A 12,440-nucleotide genomic window follows, 5' to 3' on the forward strand; every position below is an offset into this window, starting at 1 on the left:
TTGCTCAAACATATCCTTTCTTGCTAAAACTTGTATTTTACATCTTCGAACTACACCCTAAATCCTTGATAAACTCCGACGAGGTCGGCCAACATCCCACAATGTCCCATCTTTGCGCATGATATCCATGCTGCCTTCCACGAGCCCACTTTGTTGCTAAGCAGACGTGGTTGTCTTCTGAGAATGCCAACAACGTGCCTTGTCGAAGGCAGAGAGTGCTAACAGCTCACAGCAGAAACACGAGCCTGCAAGCCAAAATACGCGCCATTGAAGGGCACGTGAAAAGCCATAAGAGAGGTGAAGCCCCTCCTCTCCCCTTTCCCCTTAATTTCATCCATGCCCAATGAGCATTGCACACCCTCCCCTACGGTTCGCCGCCAGCCCCACGCATGCCTTTCGAAGAGACCTTGCACACCTTTTGAGCATAGGATCCATCGACCGTGCCATATAGTGACCAGGCCCTTGTCCCCGTCATGGGATCCATGGAGGAGAACTCCAAGCACAAAAGCAAAGACGCGCGGCGTCATCCAATTTGGAACTAGTTTGCCTTGATTGCTTCACTATGTATATGGTAAGAAGTAAAAAAGTGATAGTGGTGTGGATTTTACCGCATGGCATAGCTTTCAATGAAGGCTCAACATCTTCTCTCGAAGCTTTCACCAAAAGCTCTTTGACCTCGCAGTACAAATGAGATTTTGCATGAAAAGATTATGGATGCAAACATTTTCATACTATAATAAAAACGAAACAAGATGCATTATGTGCATTTGAGAGGCTTGTGCCCAAAAAAAAAACCATACGTATGTATGGTGTGGAGTTGGCACCGTTCTCCACATTTATAAAGATACCGTAAGGAACGTGCCTTTCCCTCGCCACTTCTATCCCCTCCAGTGTTGAAGGGGGACTTATGCTTCTCCTCCAGTGTTGGAGGGACTTTTTATTATAAAAATATCATAATTGTACAAGAAAGAACTCATTACCGATGTTTTATAAATGCATGTATCATTCCACGTTGCCATGTCAAGGTGTATTGTCCGTGTGTCCCTTTGTGGGGCATAACTAGTCCTTGTCACCTTCATCTGAAATCTTTTCAATAAAAATAATATAAATTCATTGCTTTATTGTATACATGATGGAATCTAAGAACTTTTAAGATCACATAGAGGAAACCAAAACACGAAATATAAGTGTACCTTTGCTATTGGTCGTCTGCATGAAGCACATTGTTGGATGGATTGGTTGCCAGACCTCCCTTGTATTGTTGCATCACCTTCCCACCATTATGTGTTGTGTCATCGTCATCCCTTCCGCCAACATGTCAACTTTCACATTCACTTTTTCTATCATGCATACCATTACCTACATTAGTTTTGATGTCCGTGGTCTTAGGGTAGGTTGAATCTTCCGGATGGTATCCGTAACCTCACACACACACACTACACAAACTCATAGTCTTTGGGGCGCCCCATCTGGCATACATATTGATCAAAGCACGGCCAAGCAGGACATCTTTCTTGAAGATCCCCAAACCCTCAATTCACATCTGGTGAAAACAATCTAGAGGTTTCTGGCATTGCCCTTGTGGAGAAAATCCTGCAATCAAGAAAGAGGCCATCGTTTCGCATCTACGAAAAACTGCCCCTATGGGAGGCTACCTGAGTTTTTAACTTAACGAGTATCTTATCTTGGCAGCACGATAAAATGAAATTTCTAGATGAGATTCTAAATCTTGCCATCGGTGCATTCTAGCTCCGGACGGGAAGCTTATCGAGAAGTTGTGGTACTCTCTAAACTGCACCACATTTAGCAAACATGTCAATCAAGGCCTTGCCAAGCACGACATCTTTTTCAACAACCCCTGACTAACAATATCAGAGTGAATTTTTAAGCCCATACCAACATCTTGCATAGAGCCACATGCTTTCAAAATGCACGCGTACGTGATTGCATCAGGAGAGAGGCCCTCAAATTGCATTGGCTAAAAACAACCTAAAGATTTCTGCCCTGCTCCTCTTGTGCATATTCCACAATCGATACACTCCAAGAGATGACATTTTGGACAGGAAGCTCCTCAAGCACTTTCTGTGCTTTCGGAAGTGCACCACATTTGGCATACATATTGACCGAGGCATTGCCAAGCACGATATTTTTTGCAACAACGCTCGGTTTAACAATATCAGAAGCGAATTTTTAAAGTACATGTCAACCAAGGCATTCCCAAGCATGACATCTTATTCCCTGACTAACAATATCAATGTGAATTTTTATGCATATATCAGCATCTTGTGTAGAGCCACATGCCTTCAAGATGCACACGTATGTGAGTGCATCATCAGGAGAGAGGCCATCACTTTGCATCCGCTAAAAATAGCCTAGAGATTTTTGGTCCTGCTCATGTTGTGAATATCGCGTCATCAATGCACTCCAGAAGACGACATTCCAGACATAAATGTCCTCAAGCACTTTCTGTGCTCCCTAAAGTACACCAGATTTGGTCTACATATTGAGCAAGGCATTGCGAAGCACGACATTTTTTTGTAACAACTTGAGACTAACCATATCAGAGTTAATGTTGAAGTCCATATTGGCATCCTGCATAGAGCCACATGCCTTCAAGATGCACGCGTAGGTGATTTTATCTGGACAAAGGCCCTCACTTTGCATCCGCTGAAAACAACCTAGAGCTTTCTGGCCCTGCTCTTGTTGTGCGTATACCGCAATCAGTGCTTGGCATACATATCAACCAAAAGCAGTGCAAAGTACGACATCTTTTTCAATAGCCTTTAACTAACAACACAATTGTGAATTTTTGTGCCCACATTAGCATCTTGCGTAGAGCCACATGCTTCAAGATACATACGTACGTGATTGCATCTAGAGATAGGCCCTCGCTTCGCATTTGCTGAAAACAGACTGGAGCTTTTTGTCCCTACCCTGTGTGGCAAATCCTTCAATTGGTGCATTCGAAGAGTCCACACCCCGGGCAAAAAGCTCCTCGAGCACTTTTTGTGCTCTCTTAAGAGCACCACATTTAGCAAACATGTCAACCAAGGCATTGTCAAGCACGATACCCTTTTTCAACAACCCCTAACCAACCATATGAGCAAGAATTTTTATGCCAATATCGGTATCATGCATAGAGCCACATGCCTTCAAGATACACGCGTATATGATTGCACTTGGAGATAAGTCCTCGCTTTGCATCGGCCGCTGAAATCAGCCTGGAGTTCCCTGGCCCTGCTTCTGTTGTGCATATCCCGCAATCAATGCACTCCAAGAGACAACATTCTAGACAGAAGGTCCTCAAGAGCTTTTCGCCTCATCTTAGAGTTTTTAAGGATAAATTCTCTACATGTTTTGCCCTCTTTTACGTGGCTCTATCTTACTTTGCGTGGCCCCTGAATAACAATATCATCGTGAACTCTTCTATCGATACCAACATCTTGCATGATGCTAGATGCCTCAAGCTGCACATGTAGGTGATTGCATTTGCTGAAAACAGTCTAGAGCTACCTAGCCCTGCCTTCCTTCAAGATGCGCGTGTAGTCACGTGATCTCATCTGGACAAAAGCCATCACTTTGCATCTGCTGAAAACAGCCGTTATCCATGGCAATGGCGGAAGGGGCTGCAGCTCTCTCTCTCTCTCTCTCTCTCTCTCTCTCTCGGAGCGGTCGATTGCTGCAGCGCTCCGAGGTGGACCAAGGGGACCCTGAGAGAAGGAAGGCGGGGGCATACCAGCTATGGGCGCATGCCAGCTATTCCAGGCTGCATGATGTTAGGCGGAGGCGCAGAACGCAACTCTCTCTCTCTCTCTCTCTCTCTCTCTCTCTCTGAACGTAGTTGCAGCCAGCAAGGTAAACACAGAAACCAAGTGGCATAGCTCCCCTTCCAGTATGGCAGAATTTGTTCTTACATAATCAAGGTAATCAGCGTTCTCTCTCTCTCTCTCTCTCTCTCTCTCTCTCTCTCTCTCTCTCTCTCCCCCCCCCCGGCAGTAGCATGCCTTTCTGTCTCTCTCCCCGGCAGTAGCATGGGAAAAAAAAACGACTAGCATAGGAAAAAAAAGAATTACCTGCGCTCTGTCCTTTGCTCTGCGTCGTGATCAATTGTGCGCTCTCTCTCTCTCTCTCTCTCTCTCTCTCTCTGTGTGTGTGTGTGTGTGTGCACATGCGCTGCTTGCTTTCCTGCACACTAAGAACGACGCCGACGTTAAGCTGCTATAAAAGGTGGTCGCCACATGCTTTTTTCCATATTTTTAGTTTATCTTTAGCTTTTCTCCATATTTTTAGTCTAGCTTTAGCTTTACGAGCTCTTAGCTTTACTTTAGGAGTTCAACGCAGGGATGCCAAGTGGCATAGCTCCCCTTCCAGTATGGCAGAATTTGTTCTTACATAATCAAGGTAAAAAAGTAAACTAGGACTGAATTCGGACATCCAAAGAGTAAATTTAAACAAAAATAAGTAAGTATAAACACACTCATCTCAACGAAATGCAGTCATGTGCCTGGTTAGGGCTTAGAGCTGCCACAATTCTCGCATGGGTTCGAATCCGGGTGCGGAACTTGTCGTCGAATTTTTGTTTGCCGCCAAATCTCTTCGAGATCCACATCGTGGCGGGGTCTTCATACAAGACCCCGTGCCATTTAGTCACGAGGGCCGTTGTGTGTATGTGTGTGTGTGTGTGTGTGTGTGTGTGTGTGTGTGTTTTATAACCTATCAGCAATTGCTTCTTGGTGTTTCCCCAGTGCCTCCATTACTTGCAGGTCGGCTATTAGATTGGAATCTCACCCATACTAATGTCAATACACACACTTTCCCTACAATAAACACACACACACATTCATGCAGACACACATACACACCCATCCACACATAAACCACATACACTTTGTGTGTGTGTGTGTGTGTGTGTGTGTGTGCATGCGTGTATCTTCGTCTAATTATTAACCTATACCAATACATAGATGACTTAAAAATCATAAACCAACAAGTGAGGGGACAAAACTTGTATATTGAACATTGTAATATACAAGTAATGTAAAATGCAAAAACATTGTTCCTCACTGTTAAAGTTATAAATGTTTTGTATCATAAGATGATTTTAATCAATGAACCACTACAATCATGCATACAAACACCTAGTCGGTAAGGAAAAACCTGTTACCTGCATCTGTACAATAGAACAAACAAATATGTTACCTCAAATGTGTACTACAGGTGTCAATGAGCTCGTCTATGTGTCATAGATTTCTCGTTAGAAAAAGTTTGGACTCGAAGTTGGGCTCGTAAGAAATGCCATGTCAACGTAGAGAGAGGTACTAGGAAATTCATTTTCTCTTTTTTCATACATGTCTTTTAAAAACCTGAATATCGTTTTCATTACAATGTACGTTTAGTAAAAAACTCAAAAAGTAATCTAGTCATGATAGCACGGAAGTGTCTGCGGCCGCCAAAAATTTAATGTCGGATATCTCAATCTTCTATATTTTGAAAAATAAGCTCTGATTTCTCAGCTCTTTCTCTCTCCCCCCCCCCCCCCCCCCCCCCCCCCTCCTCATTCCCCCTTGCATGTTGTCGCATGCGACTGTTGAAATTTCTTTCTTCCATTGCGCTCTCACCTCCTTCCGCAGAAAGCTTCAATTAGTCATGTCTCAGTCCACTCTTATAGCTTCTCCACAAAGAACTTCTACAAGGAATCGGAGAGATGTATATCATATGCGCATAGAGCTCTCATGAGAGTATGAGCCTCTTTGTAAGAAAAACAAACAAAACACCATTACAGGAGCTTCAAAGGAGAACTTCAAATCACAGGTCATAAAAAATATGGACCTTTGGCTAGACAATAGAACGTATCCCAAACATCCCGTCACAAACTTCACTCCACCTTTCAAGGATATAACTTCCTTAGTGAACCATGTCAGAAACAGATCGAATGGCTTACATGGCTATACCAAGCAGTTGGCCCAAGGGAGATAGATATGGAGCGAGCTTTTTGCAGTGAGCTTTTTTCCTCTTTTTGCTTACGTTGTCGTGCAGCTCCGCTTCCATGACCAAAAAATGATCAAAGGGATGCCAATCAGGTTTATTTGAATCCTACATGATTATTCAGCAGTAATAAGGGCTTGCTAACAAGCCAATTTTAAGTTAAAAGTATGCCAGATGCGGCTCTAAGGGCCAAAAGATGTCTTGGTAATGCTAACATTGAGTATGCTTGAAGTGGTCATAGCTGGGATTTTATTCATCAGATTTGTAGTACTTGAAGTGCTCTACCGGCCTGTCTTTACGGGTCATCGATTGGAGCTACAGATAGGAAGTTATGTCAGTTTGAAGACGAATCAGTAGCAGATCTATACCGAATTGGGCAACTGCTGATAAAGTGTCAAAGATGATATGAATGCATGGGCTTGAAGTGCTCACTTTGAGGAGCATTTCGGTCTTTTCAGTTTGTCAATCGGAGTTCCGGTTGTCAAGATATGGACAGTTTAAGTTTCACCGGGGCCAGTTCTGTACCACTCTGGACGCCTCGGTCAGTTGTTCATCTAGCAATTTTTGAGCCTCAACCAGGTTCTTGGAAATGGTATCATAAAAAAAACTCATCTCTTATAGTGCATTGATAGCCAGTGCTTCAATCGAATTGTATTCCATGGCCAGCTCATGAAGACATGACACATGTGTAAAGCAATGCCTTGGCCAATATACATGTTAAATGAGGTGTTGGAAAAGAGGTCCGATTGGAGAAAGAAGTCATGCTTGGTGGTGCTTTGGAATGCAGACCAATGACGGCGATAACATAACAATGTTGAGCTACTGCTATGCTTAGCATTGCCTTAGGTGATGTATACGCCGAATTTGATGCCGTCATGAAAGCACATTAAGATCTTGATAAGTTTTGAATATTTAACAGGGCAATGTCTTAGCCAGTATACACACCAAATGTGATGCCTTTATTTAGGCCCACCCAAGAGCCAATTAAAAAGGCCGCCCGCCCACAATGAGCTCAGAGGCCGCCCAAGGGCCAACTAAATAGGCCGCCCATTGTAAACAAAATAGGGCTTAACAAGGAACAAGGCATCACTCGAATGGCATCGTCGAAGAAGCGAATGACGCTCAGAAGCTCTTGGCGCTTCAGTTCGGCCCCGCCATCACAAGGTTTCACGCAGGTCCATCCCGGCCATGCGATGTCATCAAGGAGCCATGCCCATTAGCGATATCGCTAATGGGTTGGCCGAAAATAGAAGGGGCACTTTCCCATGCAGTCCAAGGACGGCTATCATAAAAAACAGGAGGCGGCTCTCATTTGGGCTCTCTTATTCATTCATTCTCTTCTCTCCCGGGAAGACAGCTAGAGGCCTTGAACTCTTTAACCCAAGCTCCATTATAATCCTAATACTAATCTTAAGCTAAACTCCTAAGCCATCTCTAATCTAAATTCCATGGCCGCTCCTTAGCTAGCTCCTTAGCTAAGCTCCAAAGCTTATTCGAATCCTAAGCTTCTAAGCCGCTAATGCAAACCTTGCTAAACCAACTGTAATCAAATCCTCATAAGCCCATTCGAATTCCATTTTAAGCCTCCATGTCCATTGAAATCCTATCCTAAGCTTGCAAGTCTAATCCAAACCTTCCTTCACCCATCATAAGCCTAAACTAAGCTCCCATATCCATAGCCAAAGAGAAGATCAAGCTCCCATATCCATAGCCGAAGAGAAGATCAAGCTCTCTCTCGACCTTGAGGCGAGAGAGGGAGAACAAAGAAGATCAAGGCAAGCTTGGTAGACCAACTAAGGCAAAGGGGCACGTACCGTCATATTCGGTACTGTTATCATCGTATTGGACATTGTCATCATCATTGAAGTTTAATTTTCTAAATTAGCACCTGGATTAAGGCAGGTTAAACCATGTAAGGAGCATAAACTCTTCCATTAACATTTGGTTACGGAGGGGTACTGTTAATTATTTGTTTTGAGTTATCAAGCTTCAGAATCTGGTTCAAGCTATCTGTTTTAAGCTCTGTCTCCATTAATTGTGTCTGTTGCAGCTCTCTTCCTCGCACCTCTCGCAGCCAGAGGCTTCGTGCCTTCCCGACTCACCTTCCGAACACAAATCCCCCGACAACCTTTCATAGCTAGCTCCAAAAACTTCTAGGGCAAGCGTTTGGAGCGAGCTTTTTTTTGCTCTCTCTCTCTCTCTCTCTCTCTCTCTCTCTCTCTCTCTCTCTCTCTCTCTCTCTCTCTCTCGGTCGCTCGTACAAGCATATAATAATGACTACATCGCAAACAAAAAATTCTTTACATGATGGTGACAATAAAATCAAGATAAATATGGCAAGCTAATACAAGCTCATAGCATGCCAGGTATATCATCTTAATACCTTCAGATATACAAACAAATTCAATGGCTGATATTATCCCAGGTGACCATATGGTGTGACTTTGAAAAACTCAACTTTCTTTATGCATTATGATGGCAAAGAGAAACATAAAGGTTTTGACCAAAAAAACCAAACCTTACCTCATTGGCTACTTGGACACAACCCAACATCTCTCTCTCCCATTTTCCCTCCCTCTCTATCTCTCTCTCCCATTTTCCCTCCCTCTCTATCTCTTTCTCCCCCTTCTCTCTCTGTGTGTGTGTGTGTGTGTGTGTGTGTGTGTGTGTGTGTGTGTGTGTGTGTGTGTGTGTGTGTGTTAAAACCTCACGCACATTTCTATCACCTACAATGGGCGTTGTATTATTTATTTGGTAGAGTCAGGTACCGGGCTTGTCGGTCCAATAGGAAAAGGGTAAGAGTGATCATCGATGCGAGGCGCACTCTAACTGGAACATTCAAGGGATTAGTTGGCTAAGCATGGGCGCCCAAGTGTGAATGGGGCGAGCTCATATAAAAGTCAATTAAACCAAAAATTCACTCATTCACTCATTTATGCAATTGAAGAGTGCTCTTGCTCCATCTCCATCTTCTTCTTCTTCATCTCCTTGTGTGTGTGTGTGTGTGTATGTGTGCGATCGAGCATTGCGACGGCACGATTACAGCGAGGCAATTGAGCGTGGCGTAGCGGCATCTCCCTCTTCTTCGTGACAAGGAATGCTCCACGACAGCAAGCATAGAGCGGTGAGTGACACACCATCGTCTTCTTTGAGCTTACTAGTTTAGGTTAGTTGCGTGCTTGGAGCCATCTGTGGCTCGCACATAGTGTATTGGCAAGTTCCTTGCATTGACAAGTGCGACATACGCGCACATTTTTGGCGCCATTGTCGGGGAATGCCATACACTAAGGTTGAATGGCACTCTGTGCTTCTTTTGTGGTGCAATTTCAATTGTAGGATGGGTAGGGAAGGAAGGTGTGTGTGTTGAGAAGAAGGATTTTGTTTTTGCTAATGTGTATTTCTTTGTTAATGAAGTTTTGAAAGGTACTGTGTTTTCCATGTAATGTATTAATGTTGTTAGTTCTATGTAATGCAAAGTACAGTAAGTAGGAAGTAGATCTGTTAGAGCTAATGAAGTGTGTTACTGTGTAACAGTAGGTGTATTAGTTGTAAGTAGGAATGTAGAGTGTGTGTGTGCTCGCGCGCAGGCCGCGGAGACCTTATCCCAAAAAAACAAAAACTGAAAAAAAAAGATGTAAAGGTAGGACCGGGATCGGAGATATCTCCCAAACCCAATCCCAGACCCAAGCCCAAGCTCACACTCAGGCTCAGGCCTCAGTCGCCCTTTAAAATTACATATTTTAGCCTCACATGTAGCTAAAAGTCGACTTTTTTGAGGACCAACGGAGCTTCAGATGATCGAACGTTGTGCTGTAAAGCACACCACGACCCTCTGAGTGATACGTTCATTTCGAGCTATCACACGCTTTAATCAAAAACCGACCATTAAAAAACATTAAAAAAACGAGTGAAAACGGACGCCTAAAAGTAAGTGGTTAATCTTCGAGGTTATTCGCCGACGCTTGTAGAGTGCCAAAGGCACATGCATCTGCGCTTTGGTCGTGTGCTAGAGGCGAAGCAACTAGAGAGAATTTTGACTTACGTGAGTTCTCATTATCCACCTACCTTAGGTTCCGGGCCCTTGTCGGGGACCCTAGGTAGTACAAACCAAGACCCAAACATAGCGGCTAGTGACTCTTCCTCTGACTACGACTTCATGGAGGGTTTCTCAATGCCTAATCCCGATAGCTCAAGCCAAGACATGCATGCCATGGGTCCCCGATCCGGGCCGAGCGTGCCTAGCCGCTTGAAGGAAACCTTTAGTAGAGCCACTCGCTCCGAACATGGAGCTAATGATGTAAATGAGGGGGGTGGGGAAGTAAATTCGCCATTCATGACCAACGTAGACCCTATGCCCTTAGAGAGTGTGCACGTGAATACTCCATTCATTGCACCCCCTGACTCTTCAGAGTTATTTCCCTCCGAGGTTATATTACCTGATGGTAGAAGCCTTGCCAAAGTGCAAGAGGTTGAGCGATATATCATTGCCGCTAGGGAAAAGGAAGTCGAGAGCTTACGCAAGGCGGAGCAACAAAGAGAGTTAAAAGCGAAAGCCCCTATGTCAATATCCTTGCTAAGAGAGCAATCAAGTGCTCCTGACTTAGCAACCGCTAAGGGCCAACCCCTAGAAAGCAACATTGCATCTAGCTCAAAGGACACCCCTAGCACCTCAATCCTAGATGGAGCATTCCTAAATGAGAGCTGGGAGTACAAACTACAAACGGAAACTCTAACTAACCTATACACAGATCACACCTATCACGTGGGTTGGTCAGATGTCCTACAATCCACAATGGGTGCTACTAGTGTGGAGGATCAACAACAAAGAGTTTGTGAGGACATCCATAGGGTCATTGAGTTAGAGAGACAGAACAAGGGGATCAACATGCCTTCAATGGGTCTCATGAGATTCTTGGATACAGAAAAGGCTAAAAAACCGACCTTATCACAAATGGAGACTCCCTCGGTAAGTCCGATGGATCTCCCATATGCTGTTTCGCCAGGGGTCTCGATGCAATCTGAGCCCACAAGTATTAGCTTTACCTTTCCAAGTCTAGCTCATCTTTTTCTTGATGACACCACGGCTACCATGCCTACCCCAATTATGGGCATGCCGAGAAACACGCCATGGACTTCATTTGTTAGTAAAGCACCACTACATGGTATCTCAATGCCTACAACAGTACCTACAAGTGTGTACCAATCGTATGCACCTATGGGTCATCGCACTCATGTAGTCCCTACCCCTCCCATTGTTTCAACTACCTATGCTCCACAACCACAACACCCAAGCTCTTATTTCCATGGGATTATACCGGTTAGCATTAGCATGTCACATACGACGTCTGCTATGCCGAGGACCACACATATGAACTTTGGGCCACCACATGGCACAACATCGTACCCAACGTGGAACCCAAGGGCTTCTTATGTGCCAAGCCCAATGCCAATACCCACTCCACATGTAGTCTCTGGAGTGCCTTCACCCACGGTGCCTGCTCACTTAGGTGACTTGGCAACATTTGCTCAAGCTATTGGTCGATCTATTGCTGAGAATATGCGTAACACACCTGATAGAGAACCTAGAATTAAGGCAATACAAATAGCCAAGCTCACACAAAAATTTAGCGGAGACAGGGATGTGAGAAAGCATATCGAAGTGTTTGAACAAATAAGCGATTCTCTAGGAGAACACGATGACCCGCATAAGAGTAATGCTTTAAGCCTAACCTTAAGTTGGAAGGCAAGGGATTGGTATAGAACCCTAAGGGTGGAAGAAAAAACAATTTACCCTACTCTTAGGAGACTGTTCTTGAAAGAATACATACGAGAGGGAGTGCTTTGGGTGTAGCCTCTCAGCTCCAGAAAGCCCAACGAGAGGAAGGAGAGTCGGTGAGAGACTTTTTTAGTCTCTTGAAGCATTTGAATTCTTGTTGTAATCCAAATGAGCGCTTCAATAATAATCAATTGCTTGATAGATTCATTAGGGGATTACGACATGAGGATATCTACAATGGCCTAGTCATTAGAGGTATCACCACTTGGGAAGCAGTCACCACCAATGCAATTCAATTGGAGGATAATTTAATGATTCAAGGAGAAAGACTGTCTGTTGAGCCTAAATCTATTAGCTCGCAAGCATCAGGGCATCAGCCAATGACCTTAAAGCCTATTGCTAAGGAGCCAAGGATATATGAGATGACTTTAGCATATCTCACCAAGGCTATTCAAGAGAGTCTTAGAGACAATCGTGCTCCACAAAACAATCATATGTATCCAAGAAGGGAGCAACAATGGTGCTCAATATGCTATGGAACGCATAGTACCAGTAAATGCCCTACTTTTAGAGTAAAATTCAATGGGAATTGCAATGCCTGTGGAAGGTATGGTCTCAAGCTAAGTGTTGGGGTATAAAGCCCAATGTGGTCGCCCAGGTAAGTGGGCGGCCCGCCAGG

The 12,440-nt window shown here is 44.2% G+C and overlaps 1 long non-coding RNA gene across 1 annotated transcript; it reads right to left on the reverse strand.

The window, feature by feature from the left end:
* Positions 1–344: 344 nt before the first annotated feature.
* Positions 345–4,181, reverse strand: LOC147453084 (uncharacterized). The gene is made up of 3 exons (XR_015189018.1): positions 4,074–4,181; positions 1,194–1,340; positions 345–1,086 (listed from the first exon to the last, which is right to left on the reverse strand). It is a non-coding gene; the product is annotated as an uncharacterized LOC147453084 (long non-coding RNA).
* Between the last annotated feature and the right edge of the window lie 8,259 nt (positions 4,182–12,440).

The sequence above is a fragment of the Adiantum capillus-veneris genome, chromosome 8, assembly GCF_014529385.1.
Source record: "Adiantum capillus-veneris isolate H3 chromosome 8, ASM1452938v2, whole genome shotgun sequence".
In the NCBI taxonomy this organism is placed as follows: domain Eukaryota; kingdom Viridiplantae; phylum Streptophyta; class Polypodiopsida; order Polypodiales; family Pteridaceae; genus Adiantum; species Adiantum capillus-veneris.